The sequence below is a fragment of the Dipteris shenzhenensis genome, unplaced genomic scaffold (genome assembly GCF_047967505.1).
Source record: "Dipteris shenzhenensis isolate YYH24624 ecotype China unplaced genomic scaffold, Dip_SZ_1.0 scaf0374, whole genome shotgun sequence".
Taxonomy (NCBI): domain Eukaryota; kingdom Viridiplantae; phylum Streptophyta; class Polypodiopsida; order Gleicheniales; family Dipteridaceae; genus Dipteris; species Dipteris shenzhenensis.
In genome coordinates this window covers 45,001-63,922 of record NW_028239680.1, presented here as the reverse complement: position 1 = coordinate 63,922, position 18,922 = coordinate 45,001, and positions in this window count along the sequence as shown.

Here is an 18,922-nt window from a genome sequence, read left to right as displayed (position 1 = left end):
GGAGGAACCCCTATCTATGAAAGGGGTTGGTGAATGGAAGAATTCCCGATCCGTCTATTCGATATCTCCATTCGTGGAAGACAGATTCCCACATTCCGATTGTGTTTCGGATATGAAGTTACCCCATAGTTTCCATCCAGAGGCTTCAATTCGAATCTTTCGTCGACAAGTCGAGGATGCTCCGTTTCCACATCCGCCGAGACTAACCCTTCGGGGTTGTAAAGAGTTGTCAACAGATTTTCCCCGGGAGGGGAAAAATGGTTTAGCTACCTTACTATGGAATCCCTACACTTACGAGATCGAATCGTTATTAATGCCTTCGCGGAAACATTTTTCCGGATTACAATCAGAGTCTTCTACATCTACATCCGATCGGAGAAATATTATTTGGAAGCAAATTGGTGCCGCTGGATTCAACTCAGAAGCATTGAAAGAGGATTCTTATCCCACCAAGAGTTCATGTATCCATTACGGAAGATATGAAAATTATTCTATCTTAGCTTTCGGGGGAACCCAATATCCAGCTAAAAGATGGATCTATTACATTTTGACACCCAGCTAATTTTATTTCCGTTGTTGGCTTCACCCTCACCGAATGCGTACCGGAAGATTATCCAGGAGTCGCGTCCCATTCCCGGGCTATATCTTGGGTATCCAATTAAAAATTGAAGAAATTCGAGTCGTAGGCGTAGATGAATCGTATATCACCACGTCTACCATTAGGGAATCCCTTTTTGGAACCCCAACCATGCTCCTAATTGAATCGATGGCAAGAGGTAATTTCTGCGATGGCTCCGGACGTCTAGTTAGTAAATTGGCTCGGACTACTTGGACAGATGATGAGATCTCAGAGAGATTCCTCCGGTTGTGGAAAATCATTTCTCTCTACTACGGCGGGTCGAAGAATAGAGGTGGGTTAAATAGATTGAGACACATATTACGACTCCCATGCGACAAAACTTCGGCATGTAAGCACAAGAGTACAATGCGTCTGATCCGACGTAAGTCTGATTCAAGAATATTCTTAGGGACTCCTCGGGGGAACTGCAAAATGACTCCTCATTTTCAGTCTAGGAGCATCTCAAATAGTCGGAGGTTTTGGCATCTGGAGATAACCCAGCCCGTTTCGGTACCACATGGTGTATAATAAATATGAGGGGGGGGGGGGAGGGGGGTTATTTTTAGCCCCCCCCCCCTCTACCTTCCATCCATTTTATACAGCCATTAGCTATCTGTTAGGCAGAAATACCAGGCTGTCACAGCTTCCAAAAATACATAAGAATATAAATAATTTGTTGGTTTCTTAACGAAGTGTTAGATATAAAAATAAAATACGGGACTGGAGTCACTCCATTTCTGAATATTACCCCGATTCGTACTACGAAAATTATCGATCCTTTCCCTTTCTATGGTAATTCACTACTTCTTCCGGAATATAGTTTAATCACTGGCTTAGTCGTAATCGTCATTGTCGACTTGGTATCCGAAGGGAAAGACACACTCCTGCTTCACGGAATCGCGTTAACTTCCTTGGTGACTAGCATGGTATTCCTGTCGCGTCAGTGGGAAACAGAATCTCTCTCGATTGCCTACGGAACTCTTCGAATCGACACTTTCAGCAATATCTTCAGATTACTTCTCCTGATCTGCTCATTACTATCTGTCTCACTATCGGTTGGTTACATCCGATGCACAAAAACAGCTTTGACGGAATTTTCACTATTCACATCAACTGCGGGTCCGGGGGGAATGTCTTCATGCCGCGCGAATGATTCGGTAACTATTTTTGTATCTCCGGAACGTCTAGGCCTATCCTCCTACCTTCCATCCGGATACATGAAGAGGGATATAAGATCCAACGAAGCGACTACGAAGTTTCTACTAATGGGTGGGGCAAGTTCGTCTATCCTAATCCATGGCTTCTCTTTATTATATGGATTATTCGGTGGAGAGACTCAACTCTACAAGATAGTCAATGGACTCGTATCCAACCAGATGTATGATTCCCCGGCGATCCATACCTCTATCACGTTTATCATCGTGGGAATGGGTTTCAAACTGTCGTTGGTTCCGTTTCACCAATGGACTCCCGATGTATATGAAGGAGTGCGATTCGCTCGGAGGGGAATCAATTCGTTGCAAATAATCTTATGCAAATTGATTGATTCCTCCGTAATACCCTACGGGCATGTGAAGAAGATACAAACTTCTTTTCGTTATCCCCATCAACGACCAACTCTTACCGCAATTCCACGAATTTGTTACTCGTATTGGACTCACGAGAATTATCCCTTATTTTGTGTAGCGGGTAAAGCAGAGTGGGGGAGAAATGCAATTCAATAGGTACCCCCTCCTATCTCCTATTTGTATTTCTCGAAGTTGGTTCGTTATGGGTAGGTTTCTCAAAGAATAATTAAATGAATTTTGTGATGGAATTGATATTTACCCCGTGTAATAGCCTCCCCTTGGAACACAAATTTGATTGGTTTTGATCCTTCAGAAACCACGGATACAGTGGAGGCATCCGTCAACAGAGAAATTCGCCCCAAGACGGTGCCGCCATGCCTGCTAGGGACGAAGAAAATCACATTCCTCCCCAATACCTTTCCTCACTCCAGATGTGGGGGCGAAACGATTGTAAGATGGAGACTCTTTTAAAAAGGAATCACTGATAGGGGATTTCCCGAGAAGCTACCAATTATTACTCATATTGAATTACCGAGGAAGAAGTGGATTTGATACACACACGGGGAAGGTTCTGGGAGCTTAGAAATCTCTTACGAACTAGGAGCCGTGTGAAGTGAGAATTTCATGCACGGTTCTGAATGAGCGGGAAGATCGAGGATCTCCTCTCCGACTCTAACTCTCCTACACCAGTCGTTGCTTCTTTTTCTGCTACTTCCAAAGTAGCAGCTCTAGCTTTATCTACACGACTCCTCGGTATTACTTTCTCATACCTATCCAGTGAATGGCATCTCGCTTTGGGAATATTAGCTACCCTTAGCATGGTATTGGGGAATCTAATTGCTGTTACTCAGACAAGCATGAAACGTATGCTAGCATATTCCTCCATAAGCCAAATCGGATATATTCTGATTGGAATACTTGCTGCGGATCCTGATAATGGCTATGCGAGTATGATAAGTTATACTTCTATCTACATATTCATGAATCTAGGGACTTTCGCTCGCATCACTTTATCTGGTTCACGAACCGGAACTGATAACATTAGGGATTATGCGGGACCATACATGAAGGATCCTGTTCTAACATTCTCTCTAGTTATACGTTTACCATCCCCAGGGGGTATCCCTCCATTAGCAGGTTTTTCCGGTAAACCCTACCCCTTCTGGCATGGATGGAAAGCTGGCTCGTACCCATTAGTTCTGGTAGCTCCCATTACAAGTGTCATTTCTATATATCACTATCCGAAGATAATTAAATTAATGTTCACCGAAGGGGGTGACACATCAACAATTTACATACAGGATCCATTAGTTTCTCCATCTACTTCGATTTCGAAGAGTTCCATTGAAATAGCTATGATTGTTCGTGTACCAGCATCAACTCTACTGGGTATATCAATGGATCCCATCATCGAGATTACACGGAATACCTCATTCCAGACCTATTTTGAGTTGTCACATGAAATAATGGAATCTTTCTGAATGATTTGTATCCAAAGCCACTTCCGTCGCTCCAACTAGTCCATTTCCGTAATTGGTGATGAAACAGTGTCGGAGAAATGATCACGCGCCTCCCAATGATCATTCGTCTCTTCCGGAGGAGATATAAGTATTTCCTGATGGTATCCATAATATTGTTCAATCCTTTGCAGTACTACAAGGATTGAACCCTCCTAATGGTACATGCGACTAAGTGATTCCCATATGGGAGCGGTTGTGTAAATGATTCGGTTCACACCCCCAGTCTTCTGCTCCGTAGCAATTCAGGTCGCTTCCCGATGAATTCCATGCTCCAATTTCGTCTAATGGATAAGTCATTTCATCCGATACCTGTACGTTCAAGGCGGGGTTGCCTTCAGACTTCTAGAAGAAAGCAAAAGAGACCAATTCTTCTTTCCGCCGCAGATTCTTTCAATTTAATAGAAACGGGGGTTGCGCTCGACGGCATTCTGATGTACACTATCAATGGATCAAATTCAGAAATCCTTTCGAGGGGACTCAAAATCTTTGGACTTGAAATCTTTCTCGTCAAATCTCCCTCTACTGAGACCGAGGGATCTCAAAACGAGAGTGATAGATAACAAGGAAAATTAGGTCTTGCAATCGACGGCATTCTGAGTTACAATAGAAATGGGTCGAATTCATAGATCCTTTCGAGGGGACTCAAAATCTTTGGAATTGAGATCTTTCTCGTCAAATCTCCCTCACTGAGGGAGATCCGATCGAGATTGATAGATAACAAGGAAAATTAGGTCTTGCAATCGACAGTTTTCTTAGCTATAATTGATCTAGCTATGATTTCCTAGTGAACTGTAAATTCTTGGACAGGGGCAATTTTGCAGCGACAATCCTCTGGACTTTGATAGTACATCTATGATTCATAGTTAGTCCAGGGGACGTTAAATCCCTTAACTTGGAATCGACTCCTTATCGTCAGGACGATTTTGCAGCGATAACAAATTAAGGCCCATGGCGGTCCCCTGGAATTGAAATCAAATCCAAGAAATTAGGTCTTGCGCTCTACGGCATTCTGTGTTACAATAGAAATGGGTCGAATTCATAGATCCTTTCGAGGGGACTGAAAATCTTTGGAATTGAGATCTTTCTCGTCAAATCTCCCTCACTGAGGGAGATCCGATCGAGATTGATAGATAACAAGGAAAATTAGGTCTTGCAATCGACGGCATTCTGAGTTACAATAGAAATGGGTCGAATTCATAGACCCTTTCGAGGGGACTCAAAATCTTCCTTGGACTTGAAATCTTTCTCGTCAAAGTCTCCCTCTACTGAGACCGAGGGATCTCAAAACGAGATTGATAGATAACAAGGAAAATTAGGTCTTGCAATCGACAGTTTTCTTAGCTATAATAGAAATGGGTCGAATTCATAGACCCTTTCGAGGGGACTCAAAATCTTTGGAATTGAGATCTTTCTCGTCAAATCTCCCTCACTGAGGGAGATCCGATCGAGATTGATAGATAACAAGGAAAATTAGGTCTTGCGCTCGACAGTTTTCTTAGCTATAATAGAAATGGGTCGAATTCATAGATCCTTTCGAGGGGACTGAAAATCTTCCTTGGACTTGAAATCCTTCTCGATCGTCAAATCTCCCTCACTGAGGGAGATCCGAGCGAGAGTGATAGATAACAAGGAGAATTAGGTCTTGCATTTGACGGTTTGATTTTGTATAATGTATCTAGTCCGATTCATAGACCCTTCCAGGGGACTGGAAATCCTTGGACTTGAAATCCTTTTCAGTGGACGGAAAATCCTTGAAGAGGACTTCAAATCCTTAAAGAAGACAGGGGACTTGAAATCCTCTTCAGGGAACTGACAATCCTTGAAGAGGACTTCAAATCCTTAAAGAAGAAAAGGGACTTGAAATCCTCTTCAGGGAACTGACAATCCTTGAAGAGGACTTCAAATCCTTAAAGAAGAAAAGGGACTTGAAATCCTCTTCAGGGAACTGACAATCCTTGAAGAGGACTTCAAATCCTTAAAGAAGAAAAGGGACTTGAAATCCTCTTCAGGGGACTGAAAATCCTTGAAGAGGACTTCAAATCCTTAAAGAAAGAAGACAGGGGACTTGAAATCCTCTTCAGGGGACTGAAAATCCTTGAAGAGGACTTCAAATCCTTAAAGAAGAAAGGGGACTTGAAATCCTTCTCAGGGGACTTCAAATCCTTCTCAAAGGACTCGAAATCCTTCTCAGGGGACTGAAAATCCTTGAAGAGGACTTCAAATCCTTATCGGGGGACTTGAAATCCTTATCGGGGGCGGGGGACTTGAAATCCTTATCGGGGGCGGGGGACTTGAAATCCTTCTCAGGGGACTGGAAATCCTTGGATAAGACAGGGGACTTGAAATCCCTTAAGAGTACGGGGGACTTGAAATCCCTTAAGAGTACGGGGGACTTGAAATCCCTTAAGAGTACGGGGGACTTGAAATCCCTGAAGAGTACGGGGGACTTGAAATCCCTTAAGAGGACTATAAATCCTTGGATAAGACAGGACTGGAAATCCTTGAATAAGACAGGGGACTTGAAATCCCTTAAGAGGACTTCAAATCCTTGGATAAGACAGGGGACTTGAAATCCCTGAAGAGGACTATAAATCCTTGGATAAGACAGGGGACTTGAAATCCCTGAAGAGGACTATAAATCCTTGGATAAGACAGGGGACTTGAAATCCCTGAAGAGGACTATAAATCCTTGGATAAGACAGGGGACTTGAAATCCCTGAAGAGGACTATAAATCCTTGGATAAGACGGGGGACTTGAAATCCCTGAAGAGGACTGGAAATCCTTGAATAAGACAGGACTTCAAATCCTTATAGATGGAGAGAGACGAAGAAACAGGATCGGTAGAGGAGGAGAAAGGGTTTGCTCTTGACGAGGAGCTGGGATGGAATCGATACAGAACAAATTTATGGATCCTTTTTTCTTCCCGGGGACTGGAAATCCTTCAACAGGAGGACTGAAAATCCTTGGAGAGAACTATAAATCCTTCAGCAGGGGGACTAGAAGTCCCTCCAGGGGACTGGAAATCCTTTTCGATATAGAGAGACGAAGAAATAAGATTGGGAAAAATAAGTAAAGGGTTGCTTTTGATGAGGGACTAGGATCGAATTGATAGAAACATATTCCGGACCCCATCCATAGAGAAAGATGGGGTGGTGGGAAGTAAAAAGGTAAGGAATAAGGAGTAGAGCCTCGATGGTGAAATGGTAGACACGCCAGATTCAAAATTTGGTGCTGAAGAGCGTGGAGGTCCGAATCCTCCTCGGGGCAGAAGGTCTCGTACCCTTATTCAGATCGAACCCTTATCTACTAAAAGCTTTATCAAAGGTTTATCAAAGATTTATTCTCTCTACCACTAGAGATTCACATTCAATTGATTTGCTTATCTCCCAAATGAGTACCTCCTCGGGGTAGGAGGTCTCGTACCCTTATTCAGATCGAACCCTTATCTATTCAAAGGTTTATCAAAGATTTATCCTCTCTACCACTAGAGATTCACATTCAATTGATTTGCTTATCTCCCAAATGAGTACCTCCTCGGGGTAGGAGGTCTCGTACACTTATTCAGATCGAACCCTTATCTACTAAAAGCTTTATCAAAGATTTATCCTCTCTACCACTAAAGATTCACATTCAATTGATTTGCTTATCTCCCAAATGAGCACTCGAAATACTTCCTCGGGGCAGAAGGTCTCGTACCCTTATTCAGATCGAACCCTTATATACTAAAAGATTTATCAAAGATTTATTCTCTCTACCACTAAAGATTCACATTCAATTGATTTGCTTATCTCCCAAATGAGCACTCGAAATACCTCCTCGATTCGAGAGACAAGTGGTCTCTCCGGTGCCTCCCAAACTCCCAATAGGAAGAAAAATCCTCGGAGGATTCTGGTCTTTCCAGTGCCCAACCCTCAAACATGGGGATGCAAATCCTCCGATTGTTGATTATTGAGACCAGAATTCTCCGCCGTCCGGGGATTTGGATATGAAGTATTAGGTATCGAATAGGAAACACCTTCTGCTTCTTTCTCAAGTGAGGCTGGGACTCAGAATCCCGAGATTCGAGGAGATCCAAGTAGGTCTTTCAACGGGACTAGAAATCCTTATCAGGGGACTTCAAATCCTTGAAGAAGACAGGACTGGAAATCCTTGAAGAAGACGGGGGACTTGAAATCCTTCGAGGGGACTAAAAATCCTAGTACCTGAGGTGGGACTGAAAGTCGTAGTAGCCAATTAGAGTGTGATGAAACTGCGTCACGAGACCCCAGTATCTGGACTAGGACCAGAAATCCTAGTAGTTAGTCGGGGCATTAGTTAGGATGTCACCAAGAATCCCTATTAGTGAATTTGAATGAACTAAAATTTTGGGATTCGGTTAGATGGTCCATCCCCTAAGGACCCGGGGTCCTTAGAGCCCTTCCAATGGAAACAATGGAAAGGACTTGAAATCCTGATTATCTAGTTGGATACGGGAAAATCCAAACTTTAGAATGAATTTTTGGAATGTAAAGATGAATGAGGGGAATGCCCCTCCTTCCTCCCCATATTACCGTTGATCACCGAGAAATTGAATCTCCGGAGAATCTCAAACAGAATGGATCGACATCTTCATCAAGGATTTGTTCCGATAAGGATGTTGGAAAACTACTACGTCCTCTACGAACTACTTCCTACATTTTCCATATAAGAGATTCCTACTCCTTCTTGATTTCGAATGTTGCTTCCATCTCCCGAATAGGAAGACTCCGAAGGTGATCTATAACTTAGTAATTATCCGGAATTCTATAAGCAGAAGTTATTGCATCAGTAAGGGGAAAAGATGTATCTTCCTTTCACCAATTCGAATCCTGAATAGCCCTATATATTGCTAGGGATCCAGACTGAGTCAAGAATATCCGAGATTTTATGATGCGATATCGAATTCCCATTCAATAATTGTCTTGTTATTCGATCCGGTGACGTCCCACTAAATCGAAATAGATTGAATAGGTAGTGGTAACTTTCAAACAACATGTTATGAATGAGAAAATCTTTGGATGAGTGACGATTCCGTCTCATCCATCTATCTCTATGAACCATAAGCCTGAAACGAAGGAATCGCTCTTGCAAATCTTCCATTGGAATGCTTTGATACGAGTGAATAGGAACAAATATCTGCGGGTATTGCAAATATATATGCATGAATTAGGTTTCTTTGACGTATTCAAAGTGTCGTTCTTCACCCGAAGGGAAATTCTTCCACCGCTTGGTAGATAATTCAGTTATCGATTTCCGGTCATATCCACGAAGAAGAAAGAAATTTCTAATCTTTTCATTTGAGAAATGTTTCTCGCGCTCCCTCCTCGTACCGTAAGTAACATAAAGCCTCCGTACCAGTTCTTGTTTCGCTAATAAACTATGACGTGAAGAGGGAATGTTATGATCCGGCTGAGATAGAAGCATGGGATCCCAGGTGAAGCGCCCCCCCAGGAATAGAATTGGTTCATCGGATCGATTACATTGCGTTTCGTATTGATTAGATGAGTTGGGGATTCCTAATTCAAGAAATTGCTCGCGTAATGATAGATTATCCAATTAATTTTCTAATCTTTTAATGTCTCTTTGTCTCGATTTACCCGAGGCTCTCTTGTAACTGAAAAGATATCCTTTTCTCTTATGCGATTTCTTTCCACTAGACTTAATCTTATTCAATTCGAAATCCCGTTGGGGGATTTGATCCTGATTCCGATGAAAAAAGATCGAATTATACAAATTATTCGATTCGGATAATACTCTTATCGATTCATAACTGCCACTTCGCATGAAACCAAAACGCCAAAATTTGGGGGACCAAGTAATCCCACGCGACACTTCCTTCGGAATCGAGTCTACTTCACTCGACTGTTCCATTTCAGAATCAGTTGGAATCTTAGACACCCCCTTCTTTGTAGATTTATAAGAACGACTCGCAGAGATTATATCTGGAGAATACCTGGGTTCGATGGAAGAAGGAAGAGGAGGACTATTAGCGAATTGACTTCTACTTCTACAGATTTCTGAACATAAGAAATCCCTCAAAAGGTTTTCCGAGATACCACAGGCTAAGTTAGAATCATTCTCTACAACTTTATCAATAACAACGAGATTCTCTTCCTCTCTCATATCCATTCCGAACCAAGGATCACGAGCTGCTAATCCGGCCAATAGCCCTAAGATATGCGGAAGTATAGCGAATTCCTTAATTGTTGACTCGGTTATTAAAGGTTCCAAATACCAGTTATACAAGTGGTAAAACCTCTTCTTCAGTGTATTACTACCAATAAATGAGGGATCTGCAGGGGAAGTATCTATCAAACCATTTTTCAGAATAGCTTTTCCTATATTGTAAGGAAGTATTTCATATCCAGAACCGAATCGGATTCCGTTACCTATATACGTAACAATTGAATTTTGTCTACGTAAAGCTAATTTAATTGCACTATCGGATACAATCTTTCTTCTTCTAGAAGTAGTGATTAATAATGCTTCATTAGCAGGAGAAAATAGATCTCGTTTGCTATAACCCGTAGTTCCAGACCCAGTACCTTCGAGAAAAGAGGGATCAGCTTCTATTTCAAAGCCTTTGACACGCGAGAGAATTGACAATTCTTTTTGACGCTGACGCCTGTTAGACCCTCGGAGATTTATCAATTAGTTCGACCAATTCGGAGCTATTGAAGCTGGATCTACCTTTGCAGGTACATGAGTCGAAGCAATAACGAGATTCTTGCGAATGCAAGGATTCCTGCGCCCATTACCGATACTCCTCAATATTAGGCAGAGTAAGAATCTGGGATCGGCTTCTAATCTGTGATACAGGCGATTAACATTCAACTCATGAATGTCTTGAATCCATATCGTACAGGGAGACATCTCTTTTGCTATTGCAAAAATAAGATTCAATCGGTTTACGCTCTGTTTCGAAATGAAAGTCCCACGTACATTATTGAAATATGATCTGTTGTATAACAACTTCCTCAATGGCAGTCTCACCGACGGAAAGTAGGAATTGGATGCTATATCCCTAACTACATAAGATCGTCCAGTTTCTATGGGTCCTACTAGTGGAACTCCTTCAGATGGTAATAATCCTGATGAAAGCAAAATAGGTACGTCACGACATGGAATATTCGGAATGCCTTTTCGTCTCATTGTCGCTGAAAGGAGAATATTTCTTTCAAGGGCAAGAAGAGCCCACTTCTCCGCAGGATCCAACTCACAGATCTCGTAATTTGATAGATCATTTTGACGAATCCGAAGTAGGTATGACAAAAGATTAGATCCTTCTTCTGGGGTGGGTTCGTGATTAATCCCACCGCTCAATGAATCGTAATTGGAATTTAATTTCGATTCATACTTGGAAATAGTTTTATTTGTCACTAGATATTGAGTCAGTAATTGTTTATTAATCTTAAGGGTGTCGGAGCTTTTCCTACGAAGTATCCACGAATCTAGTTCATTTTTCACAAGGTAATAGAAGATTATATTATTTGTATAATTCAGGAATCTCTTCAGGGAATGTATCAGTAGATCTTTCGTTTACATTTACCTTGTCGAGGGAGAATACATTACCTTTTCCAGATAAAACCCACGCATTGGGTCTATTAAATATCCGGTGATATTGAAACGTTTCCACAAGTGAGGGGAATTGGAACCCGAAACAGCAGATAAATAATGCTTGAGAAATGCAAGAACAAATAATATCGAGAAAACGAGGTAGGATGGGGCATACTTATTCGAAAATCTAAAGACTGACCATCTCGAATGCGACACCTGCGTTTAGTTAGTAATTTCTTCGAAAATAGAGAGATAGATAATACGTTACTGATGGAATCGTTTCTGAATCTTGATCTTAGGCTTAACGATAAACAAGCTCTAGCATTACCTATATCCTCAGCAACTCTTTCCGTAATTCCGGGGAAAGTGTAATTCAAGTCATCACTTACTTTGAGTACTATTTCTGGATATATCTCTCTAATCAGATCATAAAAGTATCTCCACCAGTTAGGGGTGAAAAACCGAGGTATATATTCTCCGAATGGGCTCCATTTCTCGCAGATATTGTCTCTCCAAAAGATCCAAGAGATCTTATATTTGTTTAAATCCTTTGATAACTCATCGAAATTAATGAGATGAGATGGAAGAATAGGTTCTTTTTAGACACGTGTATCTGCAAGCCTCGTATTTTCGTACAGAACCTTCTCTCCAGTTAATCCTGTTGGAGATCTTGATGCTACACTGCTGCATAATGAGAATTTCTTTGACCAATAAAGCGTCTCAGATTCTTCTGATTCCCAAAAATAACCAATGTGTGAATCATTTTGATAGAATTGATTCCCAATAGAATCATTCCTCGAGTTTGATCTCTTCTCAATGGATCCCTCCGAATCGACTTGATCCACTCCCGAATTTTTGAGACGGGGTCGAGATCGCCAATCAGCCGATAGCTTAGAGTTTATCAATGTTCTTTCCAAGTAATTTCCATCGCTACCACATGAAGATAGAGACGAATCTCCCGTTTCGCGAGGAGATAAGTTCAACCCCGTCAGTAGTCCTCTTAGATCCGAAATAGAGTCAAGAAATCTATCTGAATGAGTTAGTGGTGGTATCGCAGATTCATCCAGATCAGATGGAGTCGATTCGGTTGTTGCGAGTATATGATCAATAGTTTCCCTTTCCGTTCGTTGCGAGGAATTGGGTAACAACGAATCAGACACTTGGGATTGAATAGATGAAGTGATATTTTTTGTATCTAAGGATCCTATTTCAAGAGATGGGATGACTTCATCACCGGAGCCCGTATACGAATTCTCTAAGATGTCAGAGTAACTACTGCTGTATCCTCCAACCAACGAATCCCTTCTTCTGATTATTGAGATAAAATCCCTTCCGGCACAGTTCAATACGGGTAAATGCGAGTAATCTATAAAGTTTGGTGTATCTACTTCATCGGAAATGGATCCCGAAATACTCCCAATATTCCTATTCGAACCTTTCCCATAATTCAAATTATCCAGAAACAGATCCCAATCCTGCCTTCCCGTAGCGGAATAAGCACCATTCGGGAGTTTTGTTCCAATACATTCGATACAGGATGATTCAACAAGAAATGGATTAACTGCGGGTTTTAGGAAGATTGAGGAGCCTACCGATTCTTCATCCATTAACAATCCGGACTCGATGAAGAAACTATCTTTTCTACCGAAGATTCTCTTGAGAAAGGATATCTTCTCATCGAGGTTGAGTGAACTCAGAAGGAAATCAAGCAGTGGATAATCTATATTGTTCAATTTATAGACAAGATAATCAATCCCATCTGTCGAAGCTTCTTCACTAATATACTTGGGAATAATGATTCGGTAAATAGATGATATATTGGTAAATTCCTTGGGATACTTGTTGTTCCTCCCAGCCGTACTACGAATAGTGATACCAATATTATTTAGTGCTAATATCGACAGATCATAGATTGATCTACCTAAGTCGGATCTTATTTCTGCGAATACTCTCTTGGAAGGGGAAAAAGACAAGTCTCTGATTGTATCAAGCCACCTGTGCACATTTGACCGAACATCTGGATATTCATCAATTGGGGAAATAATACATTCATGCAACAAACGCTCTATGTTACCCCTCCATTCCAATAATCTCTATTCAATTGCAATTCTTGTTACACCAGTAGATCCCTCGCCCCCCTCCCGGCTACCCAATTGATAGTTGATTCTGGATAGATATTCACTAGCTAATGTACAGAAATAGTCACGCGAAAAGAGCGTGTATACTGAGTAGAGAGATATTAACCTATTTCGTTCATATACCCTAACTAGAGAGTATGTTGAAGATATGTTACCTCCCTCTCCCGATTCATCTGAAAAAGTAGGATTTTCACTTCCATCAGTTCTTTCTACAGGTACATCGAAAAGGATCTCTAAACGGTTTGAAATAATCTTATCAAGATCGAAGTATGCGCCATTTTGCATCTCTGATTCCTCGTCAAGTATTCCACCAAATGATAGATCTCCTCTCGATAGAAAGGCTTTCCTAGGTTCCTCGCTACTACTACCAATTCTTACCTTACTGGAAATCAAATTCGATTTTTTAACTCTTAAAAGAAATCCAGTCAGTCGGTTTCTTGATTCATTTATTAGTTGTGAATAGGCGTGTAGAATAGAAAATTCCCCCTCATTTCCGTGGGAATCTAACCCCAATAATTGGAAGAACCACTTACGATTCTAGGAAGAATCAATACATTTATTGGAATCATTTTCTGCTATTCCCGCTACAGAAGGGGAGAAAGGATCTCCCAACAATAAAGGAGAGTCGAGTGTAAAATGCCGACAATCTCTCTCTACTTTCCATAAATGAGATATTCTTCCGATACCGAAAGACACGGAATTCTTATATCATTCTTCTGCCAAATATGTCTTAATAGGAGTTCCATCGGCGGTGGGACCCATACCTAGTTCATGTATAGATGATTCTGTTGAAAAGCCGTGACTCACCGCCTCTGGAGAATCATCAGTGGATATTGCTCTTTCCTCCGGAGAGTAACTGCCTACAAAGCCATTTCCAGATCTTTTCATTGAATCATATTCTGGATTTCTCTCCTCACTTCAACTAGATAAACAAGTATCTTCGATAGGTATCTCCTTCCCAACCTTCTGATTTCTGGAATCAGACTCATCCCTTGAGTTGCTATGAAAAGCCTCCAATTCTCTAGATGTCTCTATTTGTGAGGAGACATACTTCGAGAAACCACAGGAAATTTCTAGTAATATACTTGGTACCTCAGTGAGTAATTGATTATCCGATAGATAATCAAGTTCGATAAATCTCTTTTCTAAGAGAGATCTCGTTAGATTCAATTCGCGCTCATCCTTATTCCATGGAGAAGGACTTTGGTGACAGGAATGCCACATATAAAAATCGGCGTAATCCCGGAATAGTGTCCAACTCCCCTCGTCAATGGAATTTAACCAATCTCTTATATCGCTATAGGATAGGGATACACCATCACGAGATGACATTGTATTCTTATGGGGTGGAAATAGAGACAAATTGGAGAGACCCTTCCGCTCGGAATAGAACGGTGATTCATCTCCCTGCCGATCTACTGAATCCCTGGATTCGAGTAACATTTTGTCCCAAAAGTCCGATATTACGGGAATGAAGGAATCGCTTCTTAATGTTGCTGTTTGTAGCCAATTAACCCTTTGCTTGTCATGGATTTTCCGGAGAAGTAACGAATCAGAATCATTTTAGTAACAGTCATCCTTACGAAGTATCACATTTATATAGAATTCAAAAAACTCATTTGAATCTTCTAGATTCTTATCCCCCAGTGATTTTTCAATCCTCTCAGTCACATCTCTGGATATATTCTTGATGGGGAGTGGATCCCTCATCAGCCGGACCCTCCATCCATCTGAAACCGAAGGATCCATCGCACTATATATGGGAACTTGCGGTTCTTCCCTCGTCGAAGTTGTGGAAATATTTCCGTTTGAATCCGAATAGTAAGAATTACGTGTCTTTCCCTTTCTATCCTTTTCAGCAGGTGAGCATCTTATTGATAGAGAAAGAGGATAGAAGGATTCAACAGAATTTGTTGCTGGTTTTTTTACTACTCCACCAGTTCTATTAATTAGTTTCGCTAGATCTATAGAACCTCCTTCGATCAAATTTCTCTCACCTGAACGATGCATAGGAATTGGTATTGTTAGTAACATCAGGATTCCCGGAGTCACGCTATTACCCCGCTTCATTGAATCGCGCAGATTCCGTAAAAAGATTGAACTCAGAATTCATAAGTCAAATAATTTGATGGAGGGTTCATAACTGGAGAATAGACCAATTAGAAATTCCCCTAGATCTTGATTTTTCAATGATTCAAATGAGTAGTGGAATCCATCGGTTTCTGCTAACTTCGGAACTTCAGAGAATAAATCTGGACTTCTTACTTTTTCTTCTCCCACTTCTCTTACCTCATGATCTCTCTTCACTTTATCTATATGTGGTAGATACTACCCACCTCTCACATTCCATTATATAGATAATATCGAAAGATTCAAGGCCCAATGGAGTGAGTACTTTCGATGTGGTGATTTGTGGGTGTATTCGTACCTACCTGAAGCTGTCTCGGGAATCTCGAATTGTTGAAGAAACCTATCTATGTCTTATCTATCTCCTCATCAACTTATTTTATTCCGAGTGATAAAGACGAGTTCTCCAACCTGATGGGCGAACGACGGGGATTGAACCCGCGCGTGATGGATCCACAATCCATTGCCTTGATCCACTTGGCTACGTCCGCCCCCTACTTTCCCTATTCAGCTTTCTTAACTGGGAGAGAACAAGATCTACTAGGGTCATTCATTCGATGCGCGTACGTATTATTCGTCTATATATTAATACAAGAAAAAATATGTTAGGTGAAAAATGTATTCTCAATCTATTCCAGTGGGTACGGGACTACAAGCGTTCCGCTAATCAGAATGAGAATATCTTTGATTCCCATTCTCTGTAATCCTAGAAGGGTGTTTCAAAGATTCCCCAGAATCCAAGATTGGAAACTGATAATTGTAAGATTATGGCGAGATATTACTATTATTTCTATTCATTCCATCGGACGAATCTCCATTAAATACCAAACCTTATGCGAGGTTTGGTATTTAGTGATGCTGCACGACCAGACAGGTATTATCCGTTTACAGAAGGAGCTTCAACAGAAGCTAAGTCTAGAGGGAAATTATGAGCGTTACGTTCATGCATAACTTCCATACCTAGGTTAGCACGGTTGATGATATCAGCCCAGGTGTTAATAACACGACCTTGGCTATCAACCACGGATTGGTTGAAGTTAAAACCATTCAAGTTGAATGCCATGGTGCTGATACCCAAGGCAGTAAACCAGATGCCTACTACGGGCCAAGCGGCTAAGAAGAAGTGCAGAGAGCGAGAATTGTTAAAGCTGGCATATTGGAAGATCAAACGGCCAAAATAACCGTGAGCAGCTACGATGTTGTAGGTCTCTTCCTCTTGACCGAACTTGTAACCTGCATTAGCAGACTCATTCTCAGTAGTTTCTCTGATCAAACTAGAAGTTACCAAAGAACCATGCATAGCACTGAATAGAGAGCCGCCGAATACGCCAGCTACACCCAACATGTGGAAGGGATGCATAAGGATGTTGTGCTCAGCCTGGAAAACGATCATGAAGTTGAAAGTACCAGAAATTCCTAGGGGCATACCGTCAGAGAAACTTCCTTGACCGATTGGGTAGATCAGGAACACAGCGGTAGCAGCTGCAACGGGAGCTGAGTACGCAACAGCAATCCAAGGACGCATGCCTAAACGGAAACTAAGTTCCCACTCACGACCCATGTAGCAAGCTACACCAAGTAGGAAGTGAAGAACGATCAGTTCGTAAGGACCACCATTGTATAGCCATTCATCAACGGAAGCTGCTTCCCAGATTGGGTAGAAGTGTAAACCGATAGCTGCAGAAGTAGGAATGATAGCACCGGAGATAATGTTGTTTCCGTATAGCAAAGAACCGGAGACAGGCTCACGAATACCATCGATATCTACAGGGGGAGCTGCGATGAAAGCAATGATGAATACAGAGGTTGCGGTTAATAAGGTGGGAATCATTAAGACACCGAACCATCCGATGTAAAGACGGTTTTCAGTGCTGGTGATCCAGTCGCAGAAGCGACCCCATAGGCTTGCGCTTTCGCGTCTTTCTAAAGTTGCGGTCGTGGTAATTTTTGGTTTTCGAAACGATTGGTGATTACCCAAGCTGATGAGCCTGTTGATCCATAGTATATCACAGAATCCCACCTGTGTCAACTAATCTAATATTGATTGAATATCCGAAGAAACGGGAAGACTTCCCTTTGTTTTCGCACGATACTTCTTCAAACCTTGACTCTCTTTTCAGACGCATTTCCCTTTTATTATCATAAACCACGGGAAAGTCAACGTTAGTTCGGCTCCTCGAGTACATCATGGGAGATGCCAGCTTTGCCTTAGATGTACTACGACTCAATCATCGATTCGAGGTGAGGGACATACAGGATAAATATCTGCTGGCGTTGCCTGACATCCCCCCCCCCCCCCGAGGTGAGTAGTCCGCCCCAGGCGGAGATAGTTGAGAATGGTGGGAGTCGCGGGGATGCGGGCAGTGCCAATCATGTCGATCATGTCGATTGTGTCGATTGTGTCGATCATTCTAGTCATGTCGATCATGTCGATCATGTTGATTGCGTCGATTGCGTCGATCACTTTGGTCATGTCGATCATGTTGATCATGTCGATGATGTTATGGACTTTACGATTCGACACTAGTCTTTCTCTTTTTCATGAGGTACTATACCAGTGACAAAATTTCCCCTATGACTTGGATATTCTTTCTCCCATTATTTAATTTCTGCTTATCCATATGCTTCTGGCGTATCTTGATTCCTAATACCCTGCGCTCCGGAGTAGAAGGTTTCAATCCACCAATAAGAGGTTGTGGATTGAAACGAACCCGGAACTAACGGAAATGGGCAAAAGCCTTATTAGCTTCTGCCACCTTGTGAGTCTCCTCCTTCTTCCGTACAGCACTACCAGAATTTCTGGCAGCATCCATTAATTCATCACTTGATCTTAAAGCCATACTTCGACCTGAACGTTTTCGACACGCGATCAATAACCATCGGATAGCCAAAGCTCTTCCTTCTGCAGGTACTACTTCAACGGGGACTCGATAAGTCGATCCACCTACACGTTTGGATTCTGTTACTATATCGGGAGTTACCCTACGTATTGCTTGTCGCGGGACAGACAGTGGATTCTTATTCGTCTTTTCCTTAATCCGCTTCATAGCCTGATAGAGAATCTGATAAGCCAATGATTTCTTGCCATCTTTAAGAATACGATCAACCAACATGTTTACTAATCGATTACGATAAATCGGATCCGATTCTATATTTTTCTTTTTGTTCGCTACATTGCTCCGGTGTAACATGAGTTTACAGATATGTCGGATTCCGATTCTATCTCGACTGTATCTTAGAATCTTATTTGGGCTTTTTCACTCCATATTGTAGGGTGGATCCGCCGGTTAGTCGAGGATCTCCCCCCAAACTGCACGTGCGACTTTCATCGAATGCAGCTTTCCATATGATTGAATAGAAAGTCTTGAAGTAAG